At 57.9% G+C, this 27,863-nt stretch overlaps 1 protein-coding gene and 1 long non-coding RNA gene across 3 annotated transcripts in view; both read left to right on the forward strand.

Annotated features, from left to right (window-relative positions):
- The window catches only part of LOC147344680 (uncharacterized), a 59,188-nt gene that overhangs the window by 2,732 nt on the left and 28,593 nt on the right, over positions 1 to 27,863 (forward strand). The window lies entirely within an intron of this gene.
- On the forward strand, positions 1,361 to 25,952 carry LOC147344681 (uncharacterized). The gene is made up of 2 exons (XR_015155089.1): positions 1,361 to 1,995; positions 25,657 to 25,952. It is a non-coding gene; the product is annotated as an uncharacterized LOC147344681 (long non-coding RNA).

Consider the following 27,863-nt stretch of genomic DNA (forward strand, 5'->3'; position numbering starts at 1 on the left):
TGGCCTCGGCTTGCTCGTCTAAGAAACGGGCTTATAGCCCCCGGGCCTGGGGAGCAGCAAGAGGCTGCTCTGTAACTCTGGCCGGCCTTAGCTCAGTCACTGGCATTCTGGGGTGGCCCCTCCCAAGCCAACCCCATCCTTTCTGAGCCACAGCTGCTGGCTGGGGTCGGGGGACTGGCCAGAAACAGGCATCCGTCACCTCCCGGTGGGGGTCGCCTGGGGAAGGTCGCACTGGAGCCCTGCTCCCATGCGTTCACTGCCCAGGGCTGGTGAGGCCAGAGGCTGATTTCTCAGACCTTCCAGGAGTGACCGGTGTCCCCGGGGAGGCTCTCCTCAGCTCCAACTGCAGCTGGAGGAGGGGGGCGGCTGTGAGGCAGGAGGGGAGCCCTCTTCCTGGTAGGCCTGCTCTCTGGTCCCCCAGCCCCAGCCAAGCACATCTGAGGCTTGCTGTGTGTACGGGGAGAGCCTGGAACCTGGCCTTGGCCTGGGGCCTGCGGGGCGAGGGTCCAGGCAGGGGCAGCCCAAGGAGAAGGGATGCAGCTCAGATGCCCCCGCGGTCCAGCAGCCTCCTTCCCTGGGCCTCACCCTGATCCCTGGGGCTGTGGCAGGTTTCTGGACGCAGCGTTCCCCAGGGCTCGGTCCCCACCACCGAACATGCTGGCTTCGCTCTAGCAGGCCCTTTATAGCCTGGCAGAGCCCCACCGTGCAGGCAGGAGGGGGCCACAGAGCACTGAATCCCTAAGTCCCCACCTGGCAGGGGAGGCAGCTTGGCGCCCACTCCCCAGGTCCTGGCTGACCTGCACCCAATTGGCGCTGGGGGAGGGGGTCTGCCAGGCCCTATAGGAGTCGCCTGTGCCGTGGGCGTTCATTCACATCCCCTCTCCGGTCCCCACACACTATAGGATTTATCTTGATTTGCTGCTTTTGAATTGAGTCAACTCTTTTGTATGCTCGGTGAATTGCCCAGCTGCTGGCGGGGAGCGGAGAGCGTGCCGGGGGTACTGAGGCCTGGAATCAGAGGCGGGCGGGGGACAGGAAGCGGGGAGGGGGCTGCGGGAGCCTGAGGCGACGGGCCGGGCGGCGCCGGGACGCGAGCGGGCCGGGCTGCGGGCTGGGCAGCCTCCCCCGGGCAGTCGAGAGCACCGCCGAGGCCTGCCTGGCCCCAACGAGGAGTCCTCGAGGGGCCAGGAGGCTCAGCCCTGGAGGCAAAGCTGCCCCTCGGGTTCTGCTTCGGACCAGCAGTGTGGCGGGGGGGGCGGGGCGCCCTGGCATGCCCCGGGGCCTCTCTGGGCCGTTTCCTTGCCTGTAACTTGCGGAAAGGGGGCTTCTGCACGCGCAGGTGGCAGGGGTCACACTAATAGGAGAGCTTGCTCAGAGCCCCCCCATCCCGAGTCTTCCCCCAACCCCGAGTCTCCCTCCCCTCCCCGCCCCTCCCCCAGCTCTCTGCCCCCAGACCCCTGCCTTCTCCCAGGTGGGCCGGATCGACTGGCCGACCCGGGTCCTGAGAACTCCCGGGCTTTGCTTAAAGGGGAGGGGGTCGTGGGCAGCCCTTCCCAGCCACAGCTGCTGCGCGCTCCGTCACCGGAGGGCGGACGTGGGTGCGAGGCCGGCCAGGGGCCGAGAGGAAACCCTCCTGCGCTTTCTAGTACCTCCCCCTCCCGCGCCCTCCCCCGCGCCCCCACCCCCGGCTCGGCGGCGGGAGGGCAGCAGCCGGGCAGCGAGGAGGCCGGGCGGGCGGGGAGAAGGGGGGGCGCGAGACTCGGCGCCGGACTCGGAGGAAGAGGGGGCGGGGGCGCGCAGCGGCGGGGGGGTGCAGGGCGGCGCGCGGGCTCCGGCGCCCCTGCCCGCGCGCGAGGGGCGGGGCGGCGCGCGGATCGATGGGCGAAGCTGGGGAGGAATTTCAATCCCCGGAGCGAAGTTAGAGCTTGAAGGACGGCGGCGGCGGCGGCCGCGGCGGCGGCGGGCGCAGCCCCGGAACGGCGGCCGGGCGAGCAGGTAAGCGCGGAGCCGGGACCGAGCCCGGGGGCGCGGCAGTCCGGCTGCTCGCGGGGGCTGCGTGGCGGGCCCCGCGCCCTCGCACCCCGCGCCCCCGGCCCCTCATGCGCCCCGGCCCCGCGCGCCCTCCGAGCGGAGCGGGCAAAGTTGGAGGAACTTGGCGGCGGCGGCGGAGCGGGCGCTCGGCTCAGCGGGGCAGAGGGGGTCCTGGTCGGGGCTCCGCGGCCGCCCCCGGAGCGCCCCTGCCCCGCGCGCCACTACCCCTCGCAAGGACTCGCCGCCCCAGCACCCCCTCCCCTTGTCGCCCCTCATCCCACCCCCGCTCAGAGCTGCTGCTTCCTGTGGTCGACCCAACGCGGCCCTTGCCCTTCTCCGGAACCTCCTCGGCCCGGGGTCCCTGAGCCCCGTCGGTGCGAGCGGGTCTCATCCTTCTCGGTCTGCCCGCACTCGCGACGTTGGGCGCCTCCCAGCCCGGCACCCCGGGACCGTCCAGCCATGCCCCTGGGAGCGGCGGCATTCCGCGAAAGGGGAGCCAAACCCTCGGCGTGGGGGCGGGGGCCTTTGCTCAGAACCTGGTGGAAGTTCTCCCCCCCTCCCCCCGCCTTGGACACGTTCTCTTCGTCATCCTTTGGGGGAGGGGCGCTGAGCCTTCTTGCCCCAGCGTGCCTCTAAGACAGGGGTCCCCTCCCATTCTGTAAAAGCTGCAGGTCACCTGCTTGCTGCTCAGGGTGGGCCCCCTGCAGGTGTTCCCCCTCCAAAACAGACCGGCAGCCTCTGGCATCAAAACCAGACTCTTCCCGACAAGAGCTGTATGACCTTGGGGCAGGTAAGCCTCTCAGAGCCTCAGTTCCCAAATCTGTGAAATGGGGCACAAGGCTCGCCTGTGCTCCATGGAAGGAACACCCCAGGGAAGGGTCAGCACTGGCAGGGCCCCTGGAGACCTCTCCTCCAGGCTCGGGAGCCTCCAGCCAGGCTTGCAGCCCCAGCAGAGCCTCAGGTGTGAGCCATCTTCTCCTTGCCCTGCATCGTGGAGTGCTTGCTTCTGGGGTGCAGCTGTGTCTGCCTCGCTCCCTCGCTGTTGAGCTGGGGGCTGGGAAGAAAGCCTTAACCAGAGCTAAGGTCTTAACAAGAGCTAAGGTCTCATGGGCCCTGCGAGCAGGGGCTTTCAAGGCTGGGGAGTGAGGGGGAATACCGGGGAATAGGAAGGTAGCCTCCCCTAGGCTCCTCTCTGGCGGCGTCTCCCGTGGGGCCCCAGAGGAAAGGAGCACGTTAGCTGGTGTCGACTTGCAGCTGCGAGTACTGTCCTGCTTCCTGCCCAGCCAGCCCCCGGCCTCCTGCGCCCTGGGTCCTTGCAGCTGTCACCTTTTAATTGAGCCAGCCCTGGGGGATGCTCTCCCAAACCCCACCCCAGGTTTGCATCCCGCTTCATCAGAAGGGGAGACACCCGAGATGCAGGCAAGGATGCCGGGTGGCTGTGTCAGGGGAAGGCCCCTGCTCTCTGGGTTTGGGGTGGCAGACGTGCCTCACTTTCCTGGGCTCGTGGAGAGCTGCCCCCCCGCCCCTGCCCTGCAGGATCTCTGGGTCGGGAAGGTTGGGAGTCACGCAGTCAGATCCTCTCGGACCCCCTCCTGAAGGCCGGCCGCCCGGGTCCCACTCAGGGTGACACAGCAGCTGCAAGCTGGCAGTCCTGATGAAGGAAGCGGGGTGGGCGTCTTATCCTGCGACCTGGCAGATGTGAGGGGGTTGGCACGGGGTGTGGTGGTCACCCATACCTGGGCCTGGGGACAAGAAGGACCAAGGTCCCCTCCCCATTGCCCCACAGGACTCCCTGTGGAAAGCTCAGCGGTTGTTCACAGTGCCTTTGGAAGCCAGCACCCCCCACCCAAGCTGGGGAGAGGCTGTTGCTCCCCTAATTCCCTACCCCCCAAAAAACAGGTGGTGGGGCCCCCAGGAGAGACAGGGACCCAGTAGCCCCTGTCTTAGACCTTGGCAGTTTGAACCTAAAAGTCTCCTTGTAGCATCATTTGCTCCAAGAGAGGAAAAATTAGTGGGGTCTAAATTATGATAGGATCTCAGCAGGGCACCAGGGGAGTGTCTGCCCAAGTCCCACATCTGTGTGTGTCTCTTAGACACGCATGCACGCGTGCACGCACACTACACACTTCCCGGGTCCCATGTCTGTGTATGTCTCTAAGACGCGCACACGCACACACCCTGGGTCCCACATCTCTGTGTCTCTAAGACACACATATGCACACATGCACACACACCCCAGGTCACACATCTGTGTGTGTCTCTAAGATACACAGGCACAGACACACCCCAGGTCCCACATCTGTGTGTGTCTCTAAGACACACACACACCCACCCACACACCCACCCACCAGCTCTAGGTTTCAGTGGGGTTTTCTAAGCACTGAGATCGCCTGGGTCAGAGCCCCACCCCCGAGAGGCCCGGGCCGTGAGCCCAGAACCCTCTTTCTGAGGACATGCAGCAGCAGGAGAAATTTATGAGCAGAGGTGCTGGGACTGGGGTGTCCATATATCTCCGCAGGAAACAGACAGCCCCCACGGATGCCCGGGCGGGTGGTGGAGAATACATGTGGAGTGGGGGTGCGCTGGGAGCATCGGGTGAGAGAAGCTAGTGAGTGACAGGCAGGAGCTGGATCTCAGGGCCGGGGGACGGGGCCATAAATCTCCAGGCATGAACCTGGAGCAGATGGTGGCATTGCCGCGGACACAGGATACATTTGTCATCTCTCCAGCACCCCCGTCCCCCCACACCGCCCTTCCCTCTTTGTCTCCGGTCATGGATTCTGATTTCTTTCCGCAGAACCTCGGGTGTCACCTGGCCCCGGGCAGGGCTCTGGGTGTGGGGGGAGGTGGGCTGTCAGTGGAGCCCATGCAGGGGCTGGTCCTCGGATACATGAAGGACTTTGGTGTCATCTGTCCCAGCACCCACTGCACAGATGGGGAGACTGAGGCCAGAGTGGGGCAGGGTGCGGCCTGGGGACGCACGGTGAGTGGGGCTGGTGGCGGGGCTCCCGCGGCCCTGCCGTGGGGGTTCAGGTCTGGTCGCCTGAGCAGGGCGTGCCGGCCTTGGCTGCTGGGGACATCTGCCCCTGACCATCCCCACCCCCGCCGGGCACCCTGTGTCCTCATGCACCCATGCGGTGAGCAGGAGAGGGGTGGCGGGTGTGGGCGCAGCTTCTCCGTCTGGCCCCACTGCCCGTCATTCATCCTGCCCGTGTGTGTCCAGTTGATTCCCAGCTTTGCCGAGCTCTCCGGGGAGGAGAGGGTGTGGAGAGACCTTGGGGACTCAGCACCCACGTGGGGCAGGAACTGAGGCTTCCGGCCCTCTGAGCTGGAGGGTCCTGATGGTTATTCCCCAGGCGGGTTGAGGGTCCACGTGTGCTCTGCTGGAGCGTGAGCATATTGAGGCCCGGCGACTGGGGGGCTTGTGTCCGGGTCGGGGAGACAGCTGGTACACAGCACTTGGGCAGGAGCGCCCAGTCCTTCCCAGGGCAGTCAGCCCATCTGGCCCCGCCTTTCAGAAGGGCCCAAGGTCACACACGAGCCCGCTGGCAGGCTGAGGCTGGGGTCCTCCTGGGGGCCGGGTCTGGGTAGGCCTCGGGCTTGCAGGAGGAGCTGGAACAGAGGCTGAGGGTGGCGGGACTGCAGGAGGGCGGGGCCCCCTTGGGGTCAGCAGGGGGCCGTGCCTTGCCTCTCTGCTCTGCCCTGGGGGCTGGGGCAGCGCTGTGGGGAAACTGAGTCATGGCTGCACTCAGGCTTCTTGTCACAGCTGTCCCCATGCCGGTGCGGGGGACCCTGAGCCTCCGCCTCTGCCTGCGGGGCCCTCCCTTCCAGGCCCGGCAGGAGTCTTGGTCCTGGTCCTCGGGGCTCCCGCCCCCGGGAGGGGGGTCCGCTCCTCCTTGGGGGGCTGCTGTGCCCCAGGCCTGGGGGCTCCCAGAGGAGGAGTTTGGTGGGCCCTTCAGCGCTTAGACTCACTGGACGTGAGCTTGGGCAAACTCTGGGAGACATGAGGGACGGGCAGACCTGGCGTGTGGCAGTCCCTGGGGTCGTGGAGCTGGATGCGACAGAGCCACGGACAGCAGCGTAAGCATCTGGGTGCCGGCAGGAAGAGGCTGCCTGAGGGCGGAGGGTGGGGGTCGCCTGGCATCCAGCCCCTCCTGGCCAGCATAGCAGGGCCTCTGACTCAAGCCCTCCATTTAACAGATGGGGAGACTGAGGCCCGGACTGCAGCGCCAGCAAGCCAGGCCTCCAGGCTCAGCACCGCCCGCCTTGGAGAGAGCACAGGGTCCTTTCAGACCCCGTAGCCTAGCAGCCGGGCCTCAGCTCCGCCCCTGGTGCCTGGGGGCCCACAATGGCCCCCCCCTTAACAGACCCCCGCCCCGCCCCCGACCCAAGCACAACCCTCTGCTGACCGTCCTCCACCCCCCCACCCCCCTGGCCGTGCTGAGAGCCATCCCCAGCCTGGAGCTGTGGACGGTGTGATGGAAGCCCGGGTGTGCCCCCGAGAGTGGCTGGCACATCCCCTCCCCCGCCGTGGGAAGCCTGGGGTCTCCTCGGAGTCCTCCCATGGGCTGGGAACCCTAGGCTCTCTCGTGTTTGCCTGTTTGCTGACAGATCCTGGTTTATTTTCGGCAGGACCAACTCTTCCTCCGCGGCTCCCTGGAGCTGAATAAACGGAGACACAGGCCAGGCGCTTCCCTGCACCTGGGATGGTGCCGGGCCGGGCTGGCCTTGGGGGCTGAGAGCCCTGTGTAGGAGGGCCTTTCTAGATCCTTCCTGCACACAGTAGGTGCTGCAGAGAGAAGGCTTGTGAGCGCGCAGTGAGGAGGTACTCCTCGCCCCTTGCTGTCAGGACGGAGCCTGGAGGACTTCCGGGAGGAACAGCATGTACCCTCTGCATGCCCACCCCCCGCCCCCCCAGCTCCCGCGCTGCCCTGGACCCTCTGCATGCCCACCCCCCGCCCCCCGCCCCCCCAGCGCCCGCGCTGCCCTGGAGACCAGGGCAGGGGCTGCCGGGTGCTTCTGGAGCCTGTGTCTGCTGCCCGCCCCGCCGTCCCATCTCCATGGAGAGGTCTCCGCTACCTCTGGTTGCCCTATGGAAGTTTCCGGAAGGGCCCAGCAGCAGGTCAGGGGTGGCCCAGTGTCCGCTCTGGCCGTGCAAGCTGGGAGCGGGCGCCTTTCTGCCTCGGTGCTTCCGTCGAGTGGGTTGAGGGCCCGGTCCTCCCTGGGTGCTGGGCTGGGGGCAGAGCCCAGGCGCCAGGTCACGGGCTCCAGTCAGGAGGCCCGGGCTGGGGGCTGCGCGCCCTCCCCCCACTGAGCCTGTTTTCTGCTCGGCAAGGGCAGGGCTGAGGTGGACGGCCAGCCGTGGTGAGTCTGAATGGGGGACCCGAGTTCCGCGGACCACAGAGCTGCCCCCGGTGCTCGTGCATGCCCTGCTCGGCCCCAAGCCCCCCTCCCCGGGGCCCAGCCTGGCCCGCGTCCCCTCTGCTGTGCTGTGGAAAGGTGGGGCTTGGAGAAGGGCTGCCTGCGGGGGGCCCTGAGCTGGTGCAGGCTTGGTGCACTGGAGGGGCCGGGCCAGAGGTGGTGGGTCAGTGGGCACAGGGCCCCCCGTGCCGGCTGAGAGGGCTGGGGCTTCTGGGGAAGACGTGAGTCTCGTTCTGTTTGCCTTGGGACGCTCTTGGGGACTTTGAGACGGTGAGGGATGCAGTTGGCTTCTGTGTCTAAAGGTCCCTGTGGCTGGAGGGGAGGAGGGGGGTCTGCCCGGCGGGGCTGATGGCGCCGGCGAGGGAGAGTCCGGAGCATCTGTTTTGATGTTGCTTTAAAGATTGGAGCTGCGCTTCTGTAGAGAAGACGGTTGTGTAAAGCTACCCCATATTCCCATCTGTGTCCATTACCAAGCGAGAAGTGTGTGTGTGTGGAGGATAAGATGGTATAAAGCGAATCCTGCTCTCCTCAGACACCCGCCGGCAGTTCGGAGCTGTCTTTCTAAGGGGAGCAGGGCCCGCGCCAGAGGATGGAGGGTGGCGAGAGACCGGGGGACCCGGCGCCACCGCGGGGCCTGGTGGAAGCGTGCTCACACGCGTGTGCTGGTGCACGCCTCCCGGGAACCGCAGCCAACGGCAGGCTCGGCCCCGTGACCGACACCGCCTGACGGAGGGTGCGTTCCCGGCTCAGGTTCCGCTCTGGGGTCAGGAGACGTGCTCCTGGGGGTGGACACCCTCCCCAGAGCCCAGCCCCGCTTCCCTCCCAGCTGGCCTGGGGGGCCTGCTCCATCGTGAGCTCACCTTGGCTGTGCCAGGCCTGCACAGACCAGGGTGGGGCCCAGGGGCCCAGGTGATGCTCTGCCCTTCCTCAGGGGGGTCCTTGGGAAGCCAAGGGCCCGGGGGAGCGGGTAAGGTGGGTGGTGGTGACCATCGGGGAGGGCACGTCTGCAGGCCGTGCAGGGCTGTCTCGTGAGTGTAGGTGGGAAAGGCCACACCCCGCTGCGGGATGCCCGGGCATCTGGTGCCGCCCTCGGTGGGAGGTGACACCGCGGGGACGCCTGCCTGGATCCTCAGTGACATCTGTGCCTTCTGGAGCCGCATGGCCGGAGGGGGCGGGAGCCAAATTCAGGTCCTTTCGGCCAGAACCTCTTTCGTTTCCCTCTGCCCCCTGCGCCTAGGTGGAAGATGTCTGGAAATTCTAGACTCCAGGAGAAAAGCCCTGCCTCTGGGGGAGGGGCGATGGGCTGCGGGTCCTGGGCAGGAAGGGTGACGGTCCATACTCAGAGCTCTAGGGCTGTTCAGCGCCCTCTTCTGGAAGGGGAAGCGGGTGGGCGGGGCAGGGCCCTGCCCCCGGGCCCGTGGCCCCCTTGCCGGCTCCCTGAGCTCACAGGGGAGGCCCCGAGCCTTGTGGAGCACAGCCCCTTCCCCAGATGGGCCCCTTGGCTCCTGCCTCACTTGCTGCCATCCTGGCCTCTGAGACTCCTTGAAACGCAGAGCCCAGTGCCCGCCTGGGCGTGGTGGTCCAGACTCTGCCCGTCCCACACCTGGTGTGGGCCCCCAGCACCACCAGGGAGCCTCTTGCGGCTGGGAGGGAGGGGGCTGGGCCCCGGCTCATATCATGAGCTCCAGAACCCAGACCCGCCTGTCTCTGACACCCCTCGCCCCAGCAGCCCCTCTGCCCATTTTACAGCTGGGAGAGCTGAGTCTCAGGGCAGGAGGCAGAGCTGGGAGCTGGCTGTCGATGGCTCTGGGCCCTCGACTGCAGAGGAGCAGGGGCCTGCCCCCAGCAGGCGCCGAGGCAGGAGCCCCCTGGCCGGCTGTGGGTGAGTGGCCCTCGGGGTCCAGGCTGCCCGGGCTCGCCCTCTCTCGTCCTGCCCAGGGTTCTGTGTGTGCAGGGAAGGTGCTCCAGGGTCGTGGCACAGGGCCTTCTGTTTGAGTGAAATCTTGGCCCAGCACAGAGGCTGACGGCCTTGGGGGCCGCTTGGTTATCCTGAAGGTGACTCTGGCCTTTAGAAAAAAGCTGGTCGCCTGTGAGGCTGGCGTCCCGGGGAGGCTGGGGTGTGTGTCCGAGTGTGCGGCCTGCCTGTTCTTCCCGCTCCCTGCTTTCTGGAGGTTCCTGACAGCGTGAGCATGCTTCTCTGCCCTTGGGACGGGACCCTGCAGTGGCATCTGCGCGTTGACAGAGGTGCTCAGCCACCGCCCAGGTGAGTCTTAGACCCTTCCCATCACCCTGCCCAGGCACAGATCGCCACCCGTCTCTGTAGGCTTCTTATCAGGCTCCCGCGGGAGGGTTGCAGCCCTCACGTTCCCGCAACGCCTGGAAGTGTTGGTCTTTTTTATTACAGATGCGCTGGGCAGGGGGCGGGGGCTGTGGTTTTAATTTGCCTTTTCCTAACGACCAGTGAAGGTGGACGTTTCCTCGTGTGTTTACTGGCTCTCGTATTTCGTTTCTGATAAAATGTCTGTCTAAATCTTTTGCCCATTTTAATGTGTTTATTTGTCTTAACTGAGTTTCAAAATTATTCAGAATGGTTGGGAGAGTTCTTTATACATTCAGAATACAAGTCCTTTATCTGAAGTATGGTTTGCAAATGTCTTTTCCTGGCCTGTATCTTGTCTTTAATGTTTTTCATGGTGTCTTTTGGAGCACACAAGTGTAATGAAGTGTTATATGTAATGAAGTTTGCTTTATCAATTTTTCTCTTTTATGAATCCTATTATCAGTGTTATACTTAAGAATCCTTTGCCTAATCCAAGGTCACAAATATTTCTTCTTTGTTTTCTCCTAGGAGTTTACATTCTAATTTTAGCTCTTGGGTTTTGGTTTATTGACCATTTTAAGTTAATGTTTGTGAATGCTGTGTCTGGCCCTTCATTCCTTTTTTGGGTACAGGGGTATCTAACTGTCCCAGCACCATCTTTAAAATAAAATATTTATTTTTAATTGGAAGATCATTGCTTTACGGGGCTGTGTTGGATTCTGTGAGCCCTCAGTGAATCAGCTGCCGGTGTCCGTGTGCCCCCAGGCTGTTACTGCGCCCTGGGGTGAGTTCCCACCGGCCGGCGTTTACCCTTGGGGATGAGGTTCCGTGTTCCTCCCTCCTCGCCGCCAGCCTTGCCTGCCCGCACCCCGCTGCGCCCACACGCCTGTCTCTGTGTCTGGGCCTCCACTGCCGCCCTACTCACGCTTGCAGCAGGGCCGTCTTTCTAGATCCACCACCATGTTTTGAAGGGACTGTCCTTTCTGTTAAGTTTTCCTGGGACCGTAGGGTTAAGGGTTTGCTTCTGGACTCTCAGCTCTGCCTCACTGGCCTGTGTGTCTGACCTTTTGCCGGTACCGACTGGCTTATTGCTGTAGGTTTGTGGCCCATTTGGAAAGCACGTGGTGTTAAGTCCTCCAAATGTTTTTCTTTTCAGAATATTTTCTGCTGTTGTTAGTCCTTTACATATCTGTGCAAACTTTAAGACCACCTTGTTAATTAGAAAAGAAAAAAGTGCTTGCTGGGATTTGATGGGCTTCTGTTTAATCCGTAGATCAACTTGGAAACATTCAGTCTTCCTGTCCATGAGCATGGACTGTGCGTCTCCATGAATTAGACCTTTATTTTCTCTAAGCAGTTTTTTGGGGTCATTTTCAGTGTGCAAGTCTTGCAAATTAAATTTCTGTTGTTAAATTTATTCCTAAGTGTTTTTTGATGCTATTGTGAATGGAATTATTTTCTTAATTTCATTTTCAGATTGTTTGTTGCTGGTACGTAGGAGTAGAGCTGAGCTTTGTGTATTGATATTTTATCCTGTAACCTTGCTGAATTTAATTATTGGCTAGTTCCCCTAGACTTTTGTGGATTCCTTAGGATTTTCTGCATGTCCTCTGCAAATAAGGGGAGTCTTACATCTTCTTTTTCAAACAGGCTGTCTTTTATTAGGATTATTTTTCTTGCCTTATTGCACTGACCAGAACCTCCAGAGTCCTGCTGAGTGGTGCTGGTGCTCCATGCCTGCCCTTAGGGGAAAGCACTCGGCCTCTCACCATTACGTGTGTTCGCTGTGGCTGTCCTGGACGGTCTGTGTTGGCTTGAGAAGCTCCCACGTGGTGCTGGTGTTGAGTGTTTCTGCGGAGAATGTGTGTTGGTTTGGTTATACACGTCAACTGCAATGGTCGTTTGGCTTCTGTCCTTTTACTGGTGTGACTTCGGTTGATTTTCAGGGGTTAAGCCAGCCTTGCATTGCTGGGGTAGATGCCACCTGTTCAGCCCTTTTCTTTATTGCTGGATTTGGTTTGCTACCATTTGATGAAGAATTTTTGCACCGCTGTTCATGTGATGTTTGGGTCTGTTATTTCCTTATGATGTCTTTGGTTTTGGTAGCAGGGAAAATACTGGTCTCGTAGAACGAGCGAGGAAGTTTTTCTTTCTCTTTTTTCCTGAGTTTGTCTAGATTCAGTATGATTTTTTAAAGACATTTGACAGAGTTTGCAATTTAAGCCACCTGGGTTTGGACTTTTTTCTGTGGGAGTGTTTTAAATTAATCACGCATTTTTGGATAGATGATTGTAAGTTGGTCCAGGCTTTCTGTTTGTGAATGGGTTTTGTTAATTGGTGTCTCTCTGTGCGTTTGCCCACTCATCTTCTAAGCTGTGCATTTGTTGGTGTGAAGTTGTTCACAGTATTACTTTTATTGCTTTTATATCCCTTTGATTTCTGTAGGGTTGGTAGTGATGATTTCTTTTTGATAATAACTGATTTTGGCAATTTCTGCTGTCTTTTTTTTTCTTGGTCTGTCTAGCTAAAGGTTTTGTCAATTTTGTTAATCTTTTCAAATAGGTGATTTTTGCTTTGTGTTGATTTATTTTTCTATTTTTTCATCAGCCTTAGTTTGATTTATTATTTCCTCTGTTCTACTTGCTTTGACTTTTTCTAGTTTCCTAAGGTAGATCCTTCGGTTGTTGAGATTTTTCTTCTTTTTTGATGCACGCTGAAAGCTGTAAATTTCCATCTAAACCCTGCTTTAGCTGCATCTCCTAGACTTTGATACATTTTATTTTCATTTAATTAAAGACGTTATCTAATGTCCTTTGTGATTTCTTTGACTCATGACTATTTTTAAAATTGTTGTTTACTTTCCAAATATTTGAGGATTTCTCAGATTTATTTCTTTTGTTGATTTCTAATTCAATTCCACTGTGGTTGGTGAACATGCTTTCTGTGGTTATGGAGGTTTGTCTTTTGGCCTGAAATGTTGTCCGTCCTGAAGATTCACCTCGTGTGTTTGAAAAGACTGTATGCTGCTGGGTAGGATGTTCTACAAATGTCAGTTGGGTCAGGTTGGTGATGGTGTCATTCTGATTGTCTGTATCTCTGCTGATTTCTTGTGTCTAGTTTTCTCAGTTACTGAAAGTGGAATATTAGAATCTTCAACTGTGAGCGGTGAATTGTCTGTTTCTCCTTTCAATTCTGTTAATTTTTGCTCGCTGTATTTTGGAGCTTTTACGGGCATACTCGTTTATAATTGTCGTCTCTTTCTGGGGTATGGACCTGAATGTGATTACGAGGCGTGTCTCTGCCTTTGCTGTGTCTCTTGATGTCCCTTTGCCTCACGTTAACCCGCCTGTCCTGGCTCTGATGTGGTTCCTGTTTGCACGTATTTTTCTGTCTTTTTACTGTCATCATAGTTGTATATTTGAACCTAAAGAGTAAGATTATCGGACAACATGTATTTGGATCTTGCTCTTTTAATCCAGTCTGACAGTTCTGCCTTTTGATTGCGCCATTTAGTCTGCTCACATGGAAAGCAGGTTTTGGTTTGACGTGGTTGCCATTTTCCGAATTGTTTTCTGCGCGTTTCCTCTTCTTCCTCCCCTGTCTGTCTCTCGATGTCAGGAAACACTTTCAGTGCACTACTTTAGTTCCTTTGTTAACTTTTTAAACTTTATTTCTTTGATTGTTTTCTGAGTAGTTGCTCTGGGGGTTGCAGTATGCATCTTAATATGAATGGTTTCAGATTAACACTGACTTTGTTGTGGTTGTTCAGTCATTAAGTCGTGTTTGACTCTGCGACCACATGAACTGCAGCTTGCCAGGCTTCCGTGTCCTTTGCCATCTCCCATCTCCCAGAGCTTGCTCAAATCCAGGTCTATTGAGTCAGTGACGCCATCCAACCGACTCATCCTCTGTCATCTCCGTCTCCTCCTGCCTTCAGTCTTTCCCAGCATCTGGGTCTTTTCCAATGAGTCAGTTCTTTGCATCAAGTGGCCGAAGTATTGGAGTTTCAGCTTCAGCATCGGTCCTTCCAATGGATATTCAGGACTGATCTTTAGGATGGACTGGTTGGATCTCCTTGCAGTCCAAGGGACTCTCAAGAGTCTTCTCCAACACCACATTTCAAAAGCATCAATTCTTCTGTGCTCAGCTTTCTTTGTAGTCCAACTCTCACATCCATACATGACTACTGGAAAAAAACCATAGCTTTGACTAGACAGACCTTTGTTGGCAAAGTGATGCCTCTGCTTTTTAATACGCTGTCTAGATTTGTTATAGCTTTTAATACAGACTTAACTATGGTAAAACACGGAAGCTTTACTCCAGTATAGCTCCATTTCCCCTCCTTGTGTGCTAAGGTTGTCATATAAAGTACATCAGTATATGCTAGTTATACCAGCAATGTAGTGTTACAATTATCGCTTTATACACTCTTATATTATTAAAAGAAGTTAAGGGAATGGAAGAAAAATAATGCGCTTACAGAGTCTTTATGTTCATCCACGCATTTATCGCGTCTGGCACTCCTTGCCTCTTTCTGTGGATTTGACTTTCCCTGGACGTGACTGCCTTTCCGCCTGGAGTTCTTTCTTTAGTAAGTTTCTTCTGAGTCGGGGCTGCTGGCACTGAATTCTCTCAGCCCTTGTCTGTGCGTGTCTTCGGTTTGCCTTCATTTCTGAAGGCTGGTTTCATGGGATGTGGACTTCTCCGTCGACATCTCCATGTCCAGCAATCTGAGTTTGCCGCTCCGCCGCCTCTCGCCTCCGTAGTCTTGGCCGGGCCGCCCGCCGCTGGACGTGCCGTCTGTACCTTGCGTGTGATGCATCGTCTTCTCTTTCTGTCGTCTCTGTCTCTCAGCAGTTCGATTATGATGTGTCCAGGTGTAGATGTTTTGTTCTCATCCTTCTTGGGGTTTGTTGATCTTGCATCTTTTAGATTAATGTTTTTCATCAAATTTGGGGCATTTTTAGCTGTTATTTCTTGAAATATTTTCTTACCTCTTTCTCTTCTCTTCCCCTAGGATTTCTATCACATATATGTTGGTACCAACCCCTTGATGTTGTCGCCCACAGATGTCTGAGGCTCACTTATCTATTTTCCTTATCTATTTCCTAAAAAAGGATTTATTTATTTGGATGCACCAATAAATATTTATTTAAATATTAGATCTTTCTTGGTTGCAACATGTGAGATCTTTATTGCAGCATCTGGGATCTTGTTCCCTGACTGAGGATCGAACCTGGGTCCCCTGCCTTGAGAGTGCAGAGCCTCAGCGCCTGGGCCACCAGGGAAGTCCTCCTCCTCCTTCTTTTTCTCTCTGTTCTGTAGATTGGATACTTTATTTTGATCTATCTTCAGGTTCACTGATTCTTTCTTCTGCCACCTCAGATTGACTGTTGAGCCCTTCATGAGTTTTTCACTTCAGTTATTACACTTTTGAATTCCAAAATTCTGCTGAATAATTCCTCTCTCTTCATTTAGGTTCTCTGTTTTCTGAGTCCATGTCATAATATTTTCCTTTCATCTTTAAACATGATTGTCTTTTGCCCTTTTTAAACAGACTTATGATTGCTGCTTTGAAGTCTTTGCTATTCACCGCAACATTTTGTGACATTCATGACAGTTTTTATTGACTGCTTTTTATTTGAGTTTGAGTTACCTCTTTGTCAGACTTTATTTTTTGGGGCTCCAAAATCACTGCAGATGGTGACTGCAGCCATGAAATTAAGAGACGCTTACTCCTTGGAAGGAAAATTATGATCAACCTAAATAGCATATTCAAAAACAGAGACATTACTTTGCCAACAAAGGTCCGTCTAGTCAAGGCTATGGTTTTTCCTGTGGTCATGTATGGATGTGAGAGTTGGACTGTGAAGAAGGCTGAGCGCCGAAGAATTGATGCTGTTGAACTGTGGTGTTGGAGAAGACTCTTGAGAGTCCCTTGGACTGCAAGGTGATCCAACCAGTCCATTCTGAAGGAGATCAGCCCTGGAATTTCTTTGGAAGGAATGATGCTAAAGCTGAAACTCCAGTACTTTGGCCACCTCATGCGAAGAGTTGACTCATTGGAAAAGACTCTGCTGCTGGGAGGGATTGGGGGCAGGAGGAGAAGGGGACAACAGAGGATGAGATGGCTGGATGGCATCACTGACTCGATGGACGTGAGTCTGAGTGAACTCCAGGAGTTGGTGATGGACAGGGAGGCCTGGCGTGCTGCGATTCATGGGGTCGTGAAGAGTCGGACACGACTGAGTGACTGAACTGAACTGAACTACCTTTTCCTGCTCCTTTCCGTATCTTGTAATTTTGTGTTGGAAACGGGCATTTTGGAGAACATAGTGTAGCGCCTCTGGATTCTGATTCCCACCCCCACCCCCGTTTGCTAGGTTTTTTGTTTGTTTATTGGGTAACTTGCCTGACTAAAACTTTGAAATCCATGTCCCCCGATGTGTGATGATTGATATCTCTGCTTAGTCTGCCTTTTTTAAAAAAATGAACTGGTTTCCTTTTAAATTTTGGCTTCCTAGGGATCACCTCGGTGTCTGCTTAGCTTAGTGGTCAGCCCGTGATTGGTCAGAGGTCGTGTCAGGCTTTTGCTGTCTGCTGATGGATCTGCATGTGGGTTTGGGGGCACCTTCAAGGACCAGGCAGTTTCGAGTCAGTTCTGCCTTTTACTCTCTGCCAGACTCTTGCGTCTCCTGCGTGTGTCCACAGGCTCTCAGGAGCCCGGGGACGTGTGGATTTCTCGGGCTCCGTCTGCTCTCCCCTCGGTGTGCCACCCATCAATCGGGCTTGTGTGGGGAGTTTATCGAGCACGTCTACAGCGGTCACATTTCGTGTCTTTCTCGGCCAGGTTTCCAGCTAGTCCCCTGGTCTGTGGCTGCCCCAGCCAGGATCACAGCCTCAGCCCGGTGGCACAGCTGGCTTTCCTCTTTCACTCGCCGCTGAGGTTGCTGCTTACTGTCGACATCACTGCTGCTGAGCGTGAGTTTTGTGCCTTCTGCTCTAAATCAAATCAGCCTCTGGCGGTGAAGCTTCTGGTTTCCGTGGCCTGTGCTGTGCTGTCCTGTCAGGGTGATGTTCCAGCCGAGCTGGAAGTGGGGAGATGGGAGCAGCTCCAGGTAAGAATATCACAGATTTCCCCTGACTTATTGAGCGTTTAGTCGTTTTTCCTGGATAAATGCCTTTTGGTCAGTTTCGAGGATACTGAAATGGTTATTTCTGATTTTTTTTTTTTTTACTATTTTTATAGTTTTGGGGAAAGGATTTGGCAGCCGTCTTCCGCCAGCGTGCTGGAAGACCCATCTCGTGGTGCCACCTTCTAAAAACACAACTTTAAAAAACAGGCAGCTCCATGAATTATCGCAAAGTGTAATCCGTTTCAGAACCAGCTAGTTCAGAAAATAAAGCGTGACTTGCATCCCGGGATGTCCTCATGTTCTCACCTGATTGTTACCCTCTCTTTTCTCCTTAAAGGGAAACGCGTTTCTGGTTTTAATCCTATAGTTTTCCCTGTTTTTGTGCTTCATGTGAATGTGTGTCTGTGCGTGTCACTCAGTCGTGCCTGACTCTTTGCGACCCCATGGACCGTATCTCACCCGGCTCCTCTGTCCATGGGGTTCTCCAGGCAAGAATACCAGAGTGGGTGGCCATGCGCTCCTCCGGGGGATCTTCCCGACCCGGGGACTGAACTCAGGTCTCCTGCAGTGCAGGCGGGTTCCTCACCATCTGAGCCATAAAGTCACGATGCGCGTTCTGAGCCCAGCTTCTTTCGCTCCGCACGTTCCTGTGAGCTCCGCGTGGCCGTGCTGCACACGCCGCTTGTGGTCACTAGCACGCCTTCTCCTTTGCCCTTTCCCGCTGTTGATGGACATTGGGCTTTTCCAGTCTCCAGCAACTGTGGCCGGTGCTGTCAGGGACGTCCTCGCACGCTTGGGCACGTGCACTGTTTCTGTATGGACGTTGGGCTTTTCCAGTCTCCAGCGACTGTGGCCAGTGCCGTCAGGGACGTCCTCGCACTCTTGGGCACGTGCACCGTTTCTGTTGGACAGACACTTAGCAGTGAGTGGGGTTGTGCGTGGTGCGTGCTCAGTGTGAGTAGATGCTGCGTTTTCGGAAGTGCTTCGGGCGCTTGCACCCTCCCGAGGCCGCCCGCCCGTCAGTACCAGCTCAGTGCTGGCGGTTCCACACCTTGTCAGCACTCGATACGCCCTTTCCATTTTACTCCTGCCAAAAGGTGAGCACCTTTTCCTGTTTATTGACCAAATATCGTTCAAAACTGTTACCCATTTCTGTTGAGATTCCTGCCTTCACCTTATACACCTGTAAGAACTCTTTATATTCTTTCCCAATCCTGAGTATATAGGTTCTAAGCGTCTCCCCGCCCTGTGTCTTGACGTTTCCGTCTTCCGTTCATGTCTTTTAATGAGAAGTTCTTCATTTTGATGTAGTAGTCCACGTTCTCCTTCAGAGTTAGTGCTTTTTGTTAGCTTGAAGCAAAATCTTTTCTTCAAGTTTCTGAAGAGGCTCCTCTAGATGCTTTATTGTTTTACATTTGAATTGAGACTTCCAGTCCATCTGGAATTAATTTTTTATTCTATGGTGTGAGGTAGGGATTCAGTTTCATTTCTTTTCATATATATTAATCCAGTTGATCTTACACCTTTTATTAAAAACACCCCTTTTCAATGCATTATTTCATCCATTTTAATGGCTTTTTTATTTTGAGATCCATTGTAGGTACCATGCAGTCATGATAAATAATTCAGAGATATCTGGGTACCTTTTATCCATTTCTCCTCAGGAGTAACATCTTGCAAAACTATATGGCAGCTGGGACATCGCCAGTGATGCAGTCCAGACGCAGCACATCCACGTCGACACAGAAACCCTTACCGCTTTTTACAGCCACATAGCCACCCTCAGCTCCCTCGCCCAGACCTCATCTCTGACCGCTGGCACACACTAATCTGTCCTCTCCCTCGCCCAGACCTCATCTCTGACCCCTGGCACACACTAATCTGTCCTCCATCTGTATGATTTTGTCTTCTCAAGTAGACTGTATAAGTGGAATCATATGGTATGTAACTTTTGGGGACTGGCTTTGTTTTCACTTAGCAAAATTTCCTGGAGGTTCGTCGGAGTTGTATTTGAGGAAAGCCCGTTGTTTTTGTAGCTGAGTAATGGCATTGTGTGTTAACCGCTCCCTCCACAGGCACCCTGTGTGTGTTAATTACGCCTGTGAGTGTGCTGGCCAGTGTGTGAGCACAGTCCCGAGGCTGGGCAGGGTCTTGTTCTCTGTTCCGTTCACATGCTACGTCTGGGGTCTGATGATACAAACGGACAAGGGAACCCAAGGGTCAAGGGACACTTGGGGAAGAAGACCACTTCCCAGCGTGGACCCCACAGGTGTGGGCTGCTGAGGGGTCATGCGCATGTTTCTGGGTGTTTGGTATAATTTGGGGGTTTCAGATTGTCCTGCTGCCTGGGGTCTGCAGAGGGCTCCTCTGGGTAGGTTTAGTCCACCTCGGCTGGAACCTTGGGAAGCTGTGGAACCGGTGGGAGGGCAGAGCGTGTCTTGTCCCTTTATTTTCCCTCCTTTTGGCACATCCTCCAACCACGATGTCCGTTGATAGCCGGTCCTCTCAGAACGGCCCGGTGTGAAGCCTCCGCAGTCGTCTGTCTGTCGCAAATGGGGGGGTCTGAGGTTCTTGACCAGGTTCACGTGGTCCCTGAAGCAGGGCCAGTGGTGAGGGCCTCTCTGGTCCCTTAAGCTTTTGGTTGTCTCCAGGAACCCTCGTGTGGAGACAGGAGCCCTTCCTCAAGCTGACAGGGATCAGAGCCGATGCCGGTGACAGGATGGGGACTCGTGGAGCTGTTTGAGTAGCTCGCATCCTGGAGAGGACACGGGTCGGGATTCGGGGACCGGGGCTCTAGCCCTGGCCCAGGACTGTCTGACTTACTCTTCATAAATGGATGCGTAGATGGCTGAGGTGGTGGATCTGTAGATGGATGCGATTGGATGATGAATAAAATGGATGGAGGATAATTGGAAGGGTGAATGAATGGATGATGGATAAAGAAACTGGATGGATGATGGGATGGACGGATGGGTGGATGAATGGTGGGTGAGTAAACTGGATGGATGATGGGATGGACGGATGGATGAGTGGACGGATGTGTGAGGAATGACGGAAGGAAGGGTGGATGATGAACAGGTGAATGGATGGCTGAAAGAGGAGTGGAGGATGGATGAATTGCTGATGGTGGCTGAATGGACGATGGGTAGATACAGCTACAGGGACTGAAGAGAGACAGTGTCAGTATGGACAGAGTTTGGAATAAATGGGAGTGTAGACGGCCCCTGGCTCAGAGACAAATTGCACCCGACTGCAGGTGGGGATCCCGAGGGCCAGGGAAGTGGCTGGGGCGAGCTCACAGAGGTGGGTAGTTGCGGAGCTGAGGCTTGAACCCCAATCTGCCTGAGTCCACTTTCAGGCCTCCTGCCAGCACTTTCCCCCTGGAGAGGCAGGGATGACCGAGGGGTCCGGCCACCTCACACAGACGCAGTGGTCCTGGCAGACAGGGGTCAGCTGGCGCCCTCCTGGCGTATGCAGTGGGCCCAGGGGTCTGCGGTCTCCACCCACGGCTGCCCCTTGAATGGCCCTGCAGGTCCTCAGCCCTTAACCCGAGGTGGGTGAGACCTCGAGGTCGCTGTTCAGGGACTCGTGGCCCCTCCGCCAGTCTCCCCTTTGTGAGGTGGGGCAGGGTCAGGGTGCCCCGCGTGAAGGCTGCGCTGGGCTGAGGCCCTGCTGCCCAGCCTTGTCCGTGCTGCCTCAGTGCCCCTGGGGCTGGCTGCTGGAGTTGTTTTCCGTGGACCCAAGGTGGGCAGCAAGAGCTGGGGTGTTGTAGAGTCCGTGTGGGTGCCAGCCTCCCTGAGCAGTTGTCTTGCCCCGCACCCAGGATGTTACTCGGCTACGTCTGGAGGCTGGGCCAGGGAGCCCGGGAAATGTTCAACTTTGAAAAATGGACCTTCACAGCTCATTAGGCGTCCGTCGCGTGGCCGGGTGCCTCGGGCGGCTGGGGAGGAGGAGGACGCCGTGGCGTGAAATCACCGGGGTATTTAAAGGCTGCTCTGCATGCCTGACCAGCGCCTCCAGCTGCCCAGCGCAGCAGTGCCTGGCCAGCCAGGCGTTCAGGTCAACCGTGTGGCTGGCGGGGTGGCGCCCAGGCTGTGTGCACCAACGTCATCCCGGCCAGACCCTCCTGGTGGCTTCTGTCTCCTGGCAGCCACTTCTGACCCGGGGCCTGTTTCTCCACCCGCCCCGTGACCAGTGGGCTGAGCGGAAGCCGGGGTGACTGGGAGGATGGTTAGGAGCCGTCGTGAGGCCTGGGGGACGGGCTGCGGCACCATGTCCCCCAACCCCCACCCGGGTCCTGCAGCCAAACCCCGCCCCCCAGGGCTGCTCACTGGGGCCTGGACAGCTCCGTCCAGCCTGCCGGCCTGCGGCTGGGCCGGCAGAGGACCCTTGTGGACCCGTCAGAGGCTGCAGGGCCAGGCCGGGCTGCTCGCTTTATCCGGGCAGAGGCCCCCTCTCTGGCCTCACACCTGCTGGCCATCCTGCCTGGTGGAGGGGCTTGTTTCTCCTTGGCCTGGCCAGGAGGGCCTTGATGCCCATGGGGGCGGACAGGGAGCCGGGCAGGGTGGCCAGGAGGGGCCCGTGACATCGGCAGAGGCTGGGCTGCCACGCGATGCTCTCAGTGTGGAGACCTGCTCTCCTGCACCCTGCTGTCTGCGGGAGATGCGGGGTCATAGACGGGAGGCACTGGGCTGGACTGCAGCTGGGGGTGGTGGGGGAGAGGCAGGGCCAGGACATCCCCCCCACAACCTGCCGGACTATCCGAGGGCTCTGTGACCTTGGGCGAGCTCCCCCTGTCTCTGGGCCTCATTTCTAGTTGGAAGCTAAGGGAAGCGTCCCGAATCCCCACCTCGAGAGCTGAATGAAAGGAGGCAGTAAAAGAAAGTGCCTGCTTCCCGCCTGACCACGTGCTGGGCCGTGGGGGTCAGGGGTCAAGGTCCAGGGGAGGCCCAGGTGGGCCGCCTGCGCCCCTGGATAGGCACATGCCATGCACAGCCTGTATCTACCCCGAATGTGGGCCGGCCTCTAGGTTAGAACACGCAGGTGTGTGTGCGTGCAAGCGTGCTCACACGTGTGGATGGCGTGTGCACACCTGCAGACCTGTCTGTGTGCCGGCTCCTGTGGTTACCTCGGGGGTGCTCACGGCCCCACCTGAGCACGCTCCCCCCACTGGCTCATCCCCGTGGCACCCCCGGGCCTGGAGCGGTGTCTGGGAGACCTGGATTGGTGCTGACAGGTGGGTGCATATGGTGGGGTCCCCAGGGGCGCTGGCCCCATCAGAGCCCCCCGGGTGGGGGCTCCCGGAAGATGGGGAAGTGCTTCCCTCTTCCCAGGAAACGCACCCCCCCCCCCGAGAGCAGGAGCAGGTGGGAAGCTTCCGGAAGCCCCCATCTGGCTGTGATTCATGCAGGATGTGCTGGGGCCTTCACAGCTGAACAGCGCCCTGCCCCCAGGGGTGCCGGACGCAGCGGGGAGGCCTCTGGAAGTCCTGGGCTCCTGGACTGCTCCTGCCTTCTGAGAGGGAAACTGGGGCCGAGGACAGCCTTGGCCGGGGACCCCCACCGCCCTCTGTCTGGAAGGAGTGGGACTCAGAGCGCCCTCGCCCTGCTCCACGCTCGGCCTGTTGGCCAGGTGGCTCCCCGCGTCCTGTGCCGTGTGGCCGGGCATCCGAGCGCGCTCCCCGCGTCCTGTGCTGTGTGACTGGGCACCCAAGCGCGGCCTTTGCTGCAAGACCAGGCAGGCCCAGCCCCACTCCTCCCGTCTGCCCGCCCGTGAAGTCATCGGCTCAGCTGGCAGGGTTCCCATGGCAACAGCAGTGACGTCACAAGGGCCTGGGAGGATGGAGGGGGTGGGTGAGGACAGAGGAGGGGATTTCTGGCTTCTCAGTCACCCCCAGGCACTGCTGCGGGGACAAAGGGGGCCAGAGTGCCCCCCACCGCTTGGAGAAAGGAAAGCCCCTCCCTTAGGGGGGTGCCCCACACCCGCTGCCCAGGTGTGGGGATTCTAGCAGCCGTGAGGGCAAAGACCCAGGCTCAGAAGGCATCACGGCCCCTGTGCCTCGGCAGCCGTGCTCTGCCAGACTGGCCCTGAGGTCCTCCAGCCACACACCTCACCTGGGGCCTGTCTGGTCCCGTGAGACCACGGGCAGGTGCCCCTGCCTGGTGGGGGTGGGAACCAGACTTGAGTTTCTGGGTCTCATAGGAACTAGCCTGAGATGCTCTGCAGAAGAAAACAAACGCTTTCTGTTAACGGGTGGTGGGCGCCCTGGGAGGCCCTGTGTCCTGACCCCCTGGCTGCCCGTCAACGCGGGGCAAGGCTGCTGCCCACTGCCTGGCCTCAGGTGTGGGGGCCTCCTGCCTGTTGGGGCCACACGCAGCCTCCTGTTCCACCTGGGGCTGTTGGGGACCCCTCGCCCGACTTTCTGCCTCTGTGCCCGTCACTGCTCACGTGGCATCATAAACGATGCAGGGCACGCTGCTGCTCGGCCATGCAGTCCTGCGCATACTCGGTGTTGGGGGAAGAGTTGGCCGCCCGACCTGGAACCTGCTCCCCTCTACAGCCCGGCCAGGACTGTGACGACTCTGCCTCCCCTTGTGATGTCCACCTGATGCTCCTGCTGGCCCGGGTGCTGGACACCTTCATTCCCTCGATGCCTGAGAACTAGCCTTAGTCCAGAGCGACGGGGACCCACCTCCCCGACTCCACTCCGCCTGCTCCCTTGCCAGCCTGAGCCCTCCCCCTTGTGCCAACCCTGGGGCCCGGCAGGGGGAGGCCGGAGGCAGAGGAGCAGGCACAGCCCCCACTCTGAAAACCTGGCTGGGGGTAGGTGTCCCTGATCCCCGTTCCCTGGTTCACAGGCTCACGCGGCGGGTCTCGTGGGCCCCCCGCCCTGCGCCAGGCCTGGGGAGACCAGTCCTTGCCCTTTCAGACGTGCCCGTGTGCAGCGCGTGCCGCGTGCTCGGCCTGCCCTGGTGTAGCGCCAGGGCATAGGAGGCACACACAGCCCCTGCCCACGTGGGGCTGACGTCAGTGCGAGTGGCATGCAGACACAGAGAAGTGAGGAAAAGGCTGGAGGAAGGGCCCTGTGGATGTGGCCTGGGGCGGTCCGTGGCTCCCTCTGTGTGAGCAGGCTGGGGAGGCTTTCTGGAGGAGGCGGCGTTGAGCGCTGGTCCAGGCCAGGGTCCGAGCCCCGCCCCCCCGCCCCCATCTGCCTTGAGATCTGGGAGAAGCCCCTTCCCTCTCTGGTTGGGGCTTCCCGGCAGGCGTGTGGATGTCCAGGGAGATGGGGTGTCAGAGAGTTTGCTGTGAGCGGGGGTGGGGTGAGAGGATGGGGTACCGGTGGTCCTGGGGAGGGGGAGCCCCGCCCTCTGGCAGGACAGATGCCGCTCAGGCTCCGTAGGGGGCGGCTGGAAGGGTCTCCTGCCCGTGTCCACTCATAGAGGTGCAGACGAGCCTGGGGCCTCGGCCTGGCGAGGACAGCAGCCCCTTCTGCCCATCTGCCCCGCTGGGGGTGTCTGGGCGGTGGAGGGGGTGCACAGACTAGGAGGCCATCGCAGCCTCGCTGAGCCCCACCCGCCTGTCTGCAGGGCTGACTGTCCTGTCCACGGGCACGCGGAGGCGGGGCTCTGGCGGGAGTGTTTGGGGTCGGGTTCCTGCCCAACTCCTGCCCACTGGCCGTGGGGCCCCGAGACTACGTTCTCACCTGTCAGAAGGGCTCTCGGCAGGAGGAGGACAGCTCACCGCGGGCGCATTTATTTCCCCTTTGATTTCCAGCCCTTTCAAGAATCTGCCTACCCTCCGTCCCCCTCCCCCATATTCTTCTGGGAACATGTCTTTTTTCTCCTTTTATCAGCGTCGCCGTTGTGAACGGGGAAGGTGTGTGTCATCGTCGGCAGATGGGCCCGAGCAAGTGTTGGCCGGGCGGGAGTGTGCGGGCCTCCCTGCCGGGGCCCTCGGGGAGGGAGGTGCCTGTCCCAGGCTGCCCGGCAGCGGGGGTGAAGGGGCCTCCTGGCAGGCTGCGCTCAGCCTTGGGGCTCACCTGCTGCCTGGGTCCCGAACCGGGGCCAGCTGCCTGGGTCGAGTGAAGAGAGAATGAGGCCTGGAACCCAGCGCCCATGGTTGCTCGCTGCGCCCGCTCAGCTCAGCTGGTCGGGTGGCTGGGGGCTGGGGTCCTGGAACCAAGTGCCCGTGGGGCTCGCTGCGCCCGCTCAGCTCAGCTGGTCGGGTGGCTGGGGGCTGGGGTCCTGGAACCCAGCGCCCGTGGGGCTCGCTGTGCCCGCTCAGAGCTCAGCTGGTTGTGTGGCTGGGGGCTGGGGTCCTGGAACCCAGCGCCCGTGGGGCTCGCTGTGCCCGCTCAGAGCTCAGCTGGTCGGGTGGCTGGGGGCTGGGGTCCTGGAACCCAGTGCCCGTGGGGCTCGCTGTGCCCGCTCAGAGCTCAGCTGGTCGGGTGGCTGGGGGCTGGGGTCCTGGACCACCTGGAGGGAGGAGCCAGAGGCGGAGGGTGTGGGATCCGGCCGCTTTTCTGGCCCGTTTCTAAGGAGGGTTTTCTGGAGCCCCCGGGACAGTGACAGGCTCTTCTGGGGATCTCACTTCTGTCTCGATGTACTTTTTTTAACCTTGCAGCTACGGTGGAACAGCTTACCACGTTTAGCCAGTGAGTCTGAGGGCACCTCAGCCATCATTTCAGGCAGACAAGCACGTTTGAAGCCTCATTCTCATATTTCTAATAAGCACTTATCAAATTTACAGCTCTTGCAGACGACTCATCAGGCTCCTGCCTCCCCTTCGCTGCGTTTTTCTTTCCTGCTTCGCACCCTCCGAGCTGGCCCTGCCTTTGCTCAGCAGATGAGTGTGTCGGCTCCTGTCGGCCGAGCGGTGACGGGGCTGCAGCTGCAGCTGTGGGCTGGGGGTCCCGGACACGTTGGCGTCAGCCCTGCGTTCTCCCAGCATCGAAGCACCAGGCCCTCCTGGATCGCAAAACGTTAATCAGCACCAGCACTTTGCTTTTCTTGCTGGCATTTTAATAAACGTAATAGTGTATTATTTCCCAGGTATTTTTTTTTTGTCTGAAGATAACTATTTCTTCTCTAAAGCAAATGAGGAGACTGCTCGAAGGAGAAAAGGACTGTGGTTCCACCTGGAGAATGGCCCTCTGGGCTTTCCTTCATGTGAGGGTGAGGGTTTGTTAGAGTGTTGGTATCAATCACCCTTAAAAAAAGTGCAACAAACTGAAGTGTAACTCACCTGCAGAGACGCACGCGCAGACCCCAGGGTACTGTTTACTGAATTTTTCATAAAGTGTAACCAGTGCCTCCGTCAAGAGGCAGAACCCACCAGCTCCTGGACATCACCTCTTGGCCTTTCAGGGGTCATGCCCTGCCCAAGGGTGACCACAGTTTTGGCTTCTAGCGGCATCGTTTTGACGGAGTTTCCTGGTGACTCAGTGGTAAAGAACCCGCCTGCCAATGCAGGAGAGGTGGATTTGACCCCTGGGTTGGAAAGATCCCCCGGAGTAGGAAGTGGCAACACACTCCAGTATTCTTGCCCGGGAAGTCCGTGGACAGAGGGGCCCGGCGGGCTGCAGTCCGTGGACAGAAGGGCAGGCGGGCTGCAGTCCGTGGGGTCGCAGAGCCGGACACGACTTGGTGACTAAACAACAAGCATGGTTCTGTCTTGTTTTCACACGTTGTGTGAATGGAGTCACAGGTAACACACTCCTCACGTCTGGTGTGTGAATGGAGTCACAGGTAACTCCTCACGTCTGGTGTGTGAATGGAGTCACAGGTAACTCCTCACGTCTGGTGTGTGAATGGAGTCACAGGTAACTCACTCCTCACGTCTGGCTTCTGTTGTCACACGCCTCACTCGTGAGAATCACGTTCCTCTGGCCGTGATGGTCTGTCCGTCCTTGTTGCCGAGTGGCACTCCCGGATGTGCAGACGCCCTGGTCTGTGAGTCCCTCTGGCACTGACCAGCGTGGTTTCCAGCGTGGCTGCTCTGAGCCGTGTTGCCAAGGACACCCTTGCACGTGAGTTTTGCGGGAGTGTGTTCATGTTCTGTCCGTCTGGGAGTGGACGTGCTGGCTCTGGTCAGTCACAGATCTTGAGCGGTTTCCAAGCTGCAAACTTCTCATCAGCATTATTAAAATGATGGTGCAGTGTTTGGAGAGGGTGCCCTGTAACTGATTCACAGTCTTCCTCAGATCGAACACTTACGTGGTCTCCAGTTTTTTCTCTTCTATATTAAGAGGCAGTGGAGATCTTTGGCTCAGTTCCTCTTTGGGATTATTTCTTTATGATAGGTTCTTGGGAGGAAGACAGTTGGCCCAAAGGCTGGACTTTCCTCCCCCACTCCTGGGACTTTTTCAGATTGTCAGATGGGCTTTCCAGGTGGCTCATTGGTAAAGGGCTTCCCTGGAGCTCAGATGGTAAAGAATCTGCCTGCGATGTGGGAGACCCAGGTTCCATCCCTGAGTCGGGAATATCCCCTGGAGAAGGGAATGGAAACCCACTCCAGTGTTCTTGCCCGGAGAATCCCATGGACGGAGGAGCCCAGTGGGCTACAGTCCACGGGGTCACAGAGTCGGATACGACTGAGCGACTGTCACTGTCTTGATGAAAGAGTCCGCCTGCCAATGCAGGAGACGGCGGTTCGATCCCTGGGTCGAGAAGATCCCCTTGACGAGGTCATGGCAACCCACTCCAGTGTTCTTGCGTGGAGAATCCCGTGGACAGAGTAGCCTGGCGGGCTGCCGTGCATGGGGTGCAGAGTCGGACAGGACTGAGTGACTGAGCATGCACACGTGCTCGCAGTGGGTAGCGTGTACAGAAGAGCACCGAAATCACGTAGGAACATGGAAAGGATGACCACTGTGTGGACACTGTCCGGCCGCAGTCAAGGCTGAGAGACTGCGATGGAACTTCGCCAGCCCCCGGGAGCCCTTCCAAGAGCTTTTC

This window comes from Bos grunniens, chromosome 25 (genome assembly GCF_055505025.1).
Source record: "Bos grunniens cultivar Pamir isolate PY7600 chromosome 25, Bosgru_T2T1.0, whole genome shotgun sequence".
In the NCBI taxonomy this organism is placed as follows: domain Eukaryota; kingdom Metazoa; phylum Chordata; class Mammalia; order Artiodactyla; family Bovidae; genus Bos; species Bos grunniens.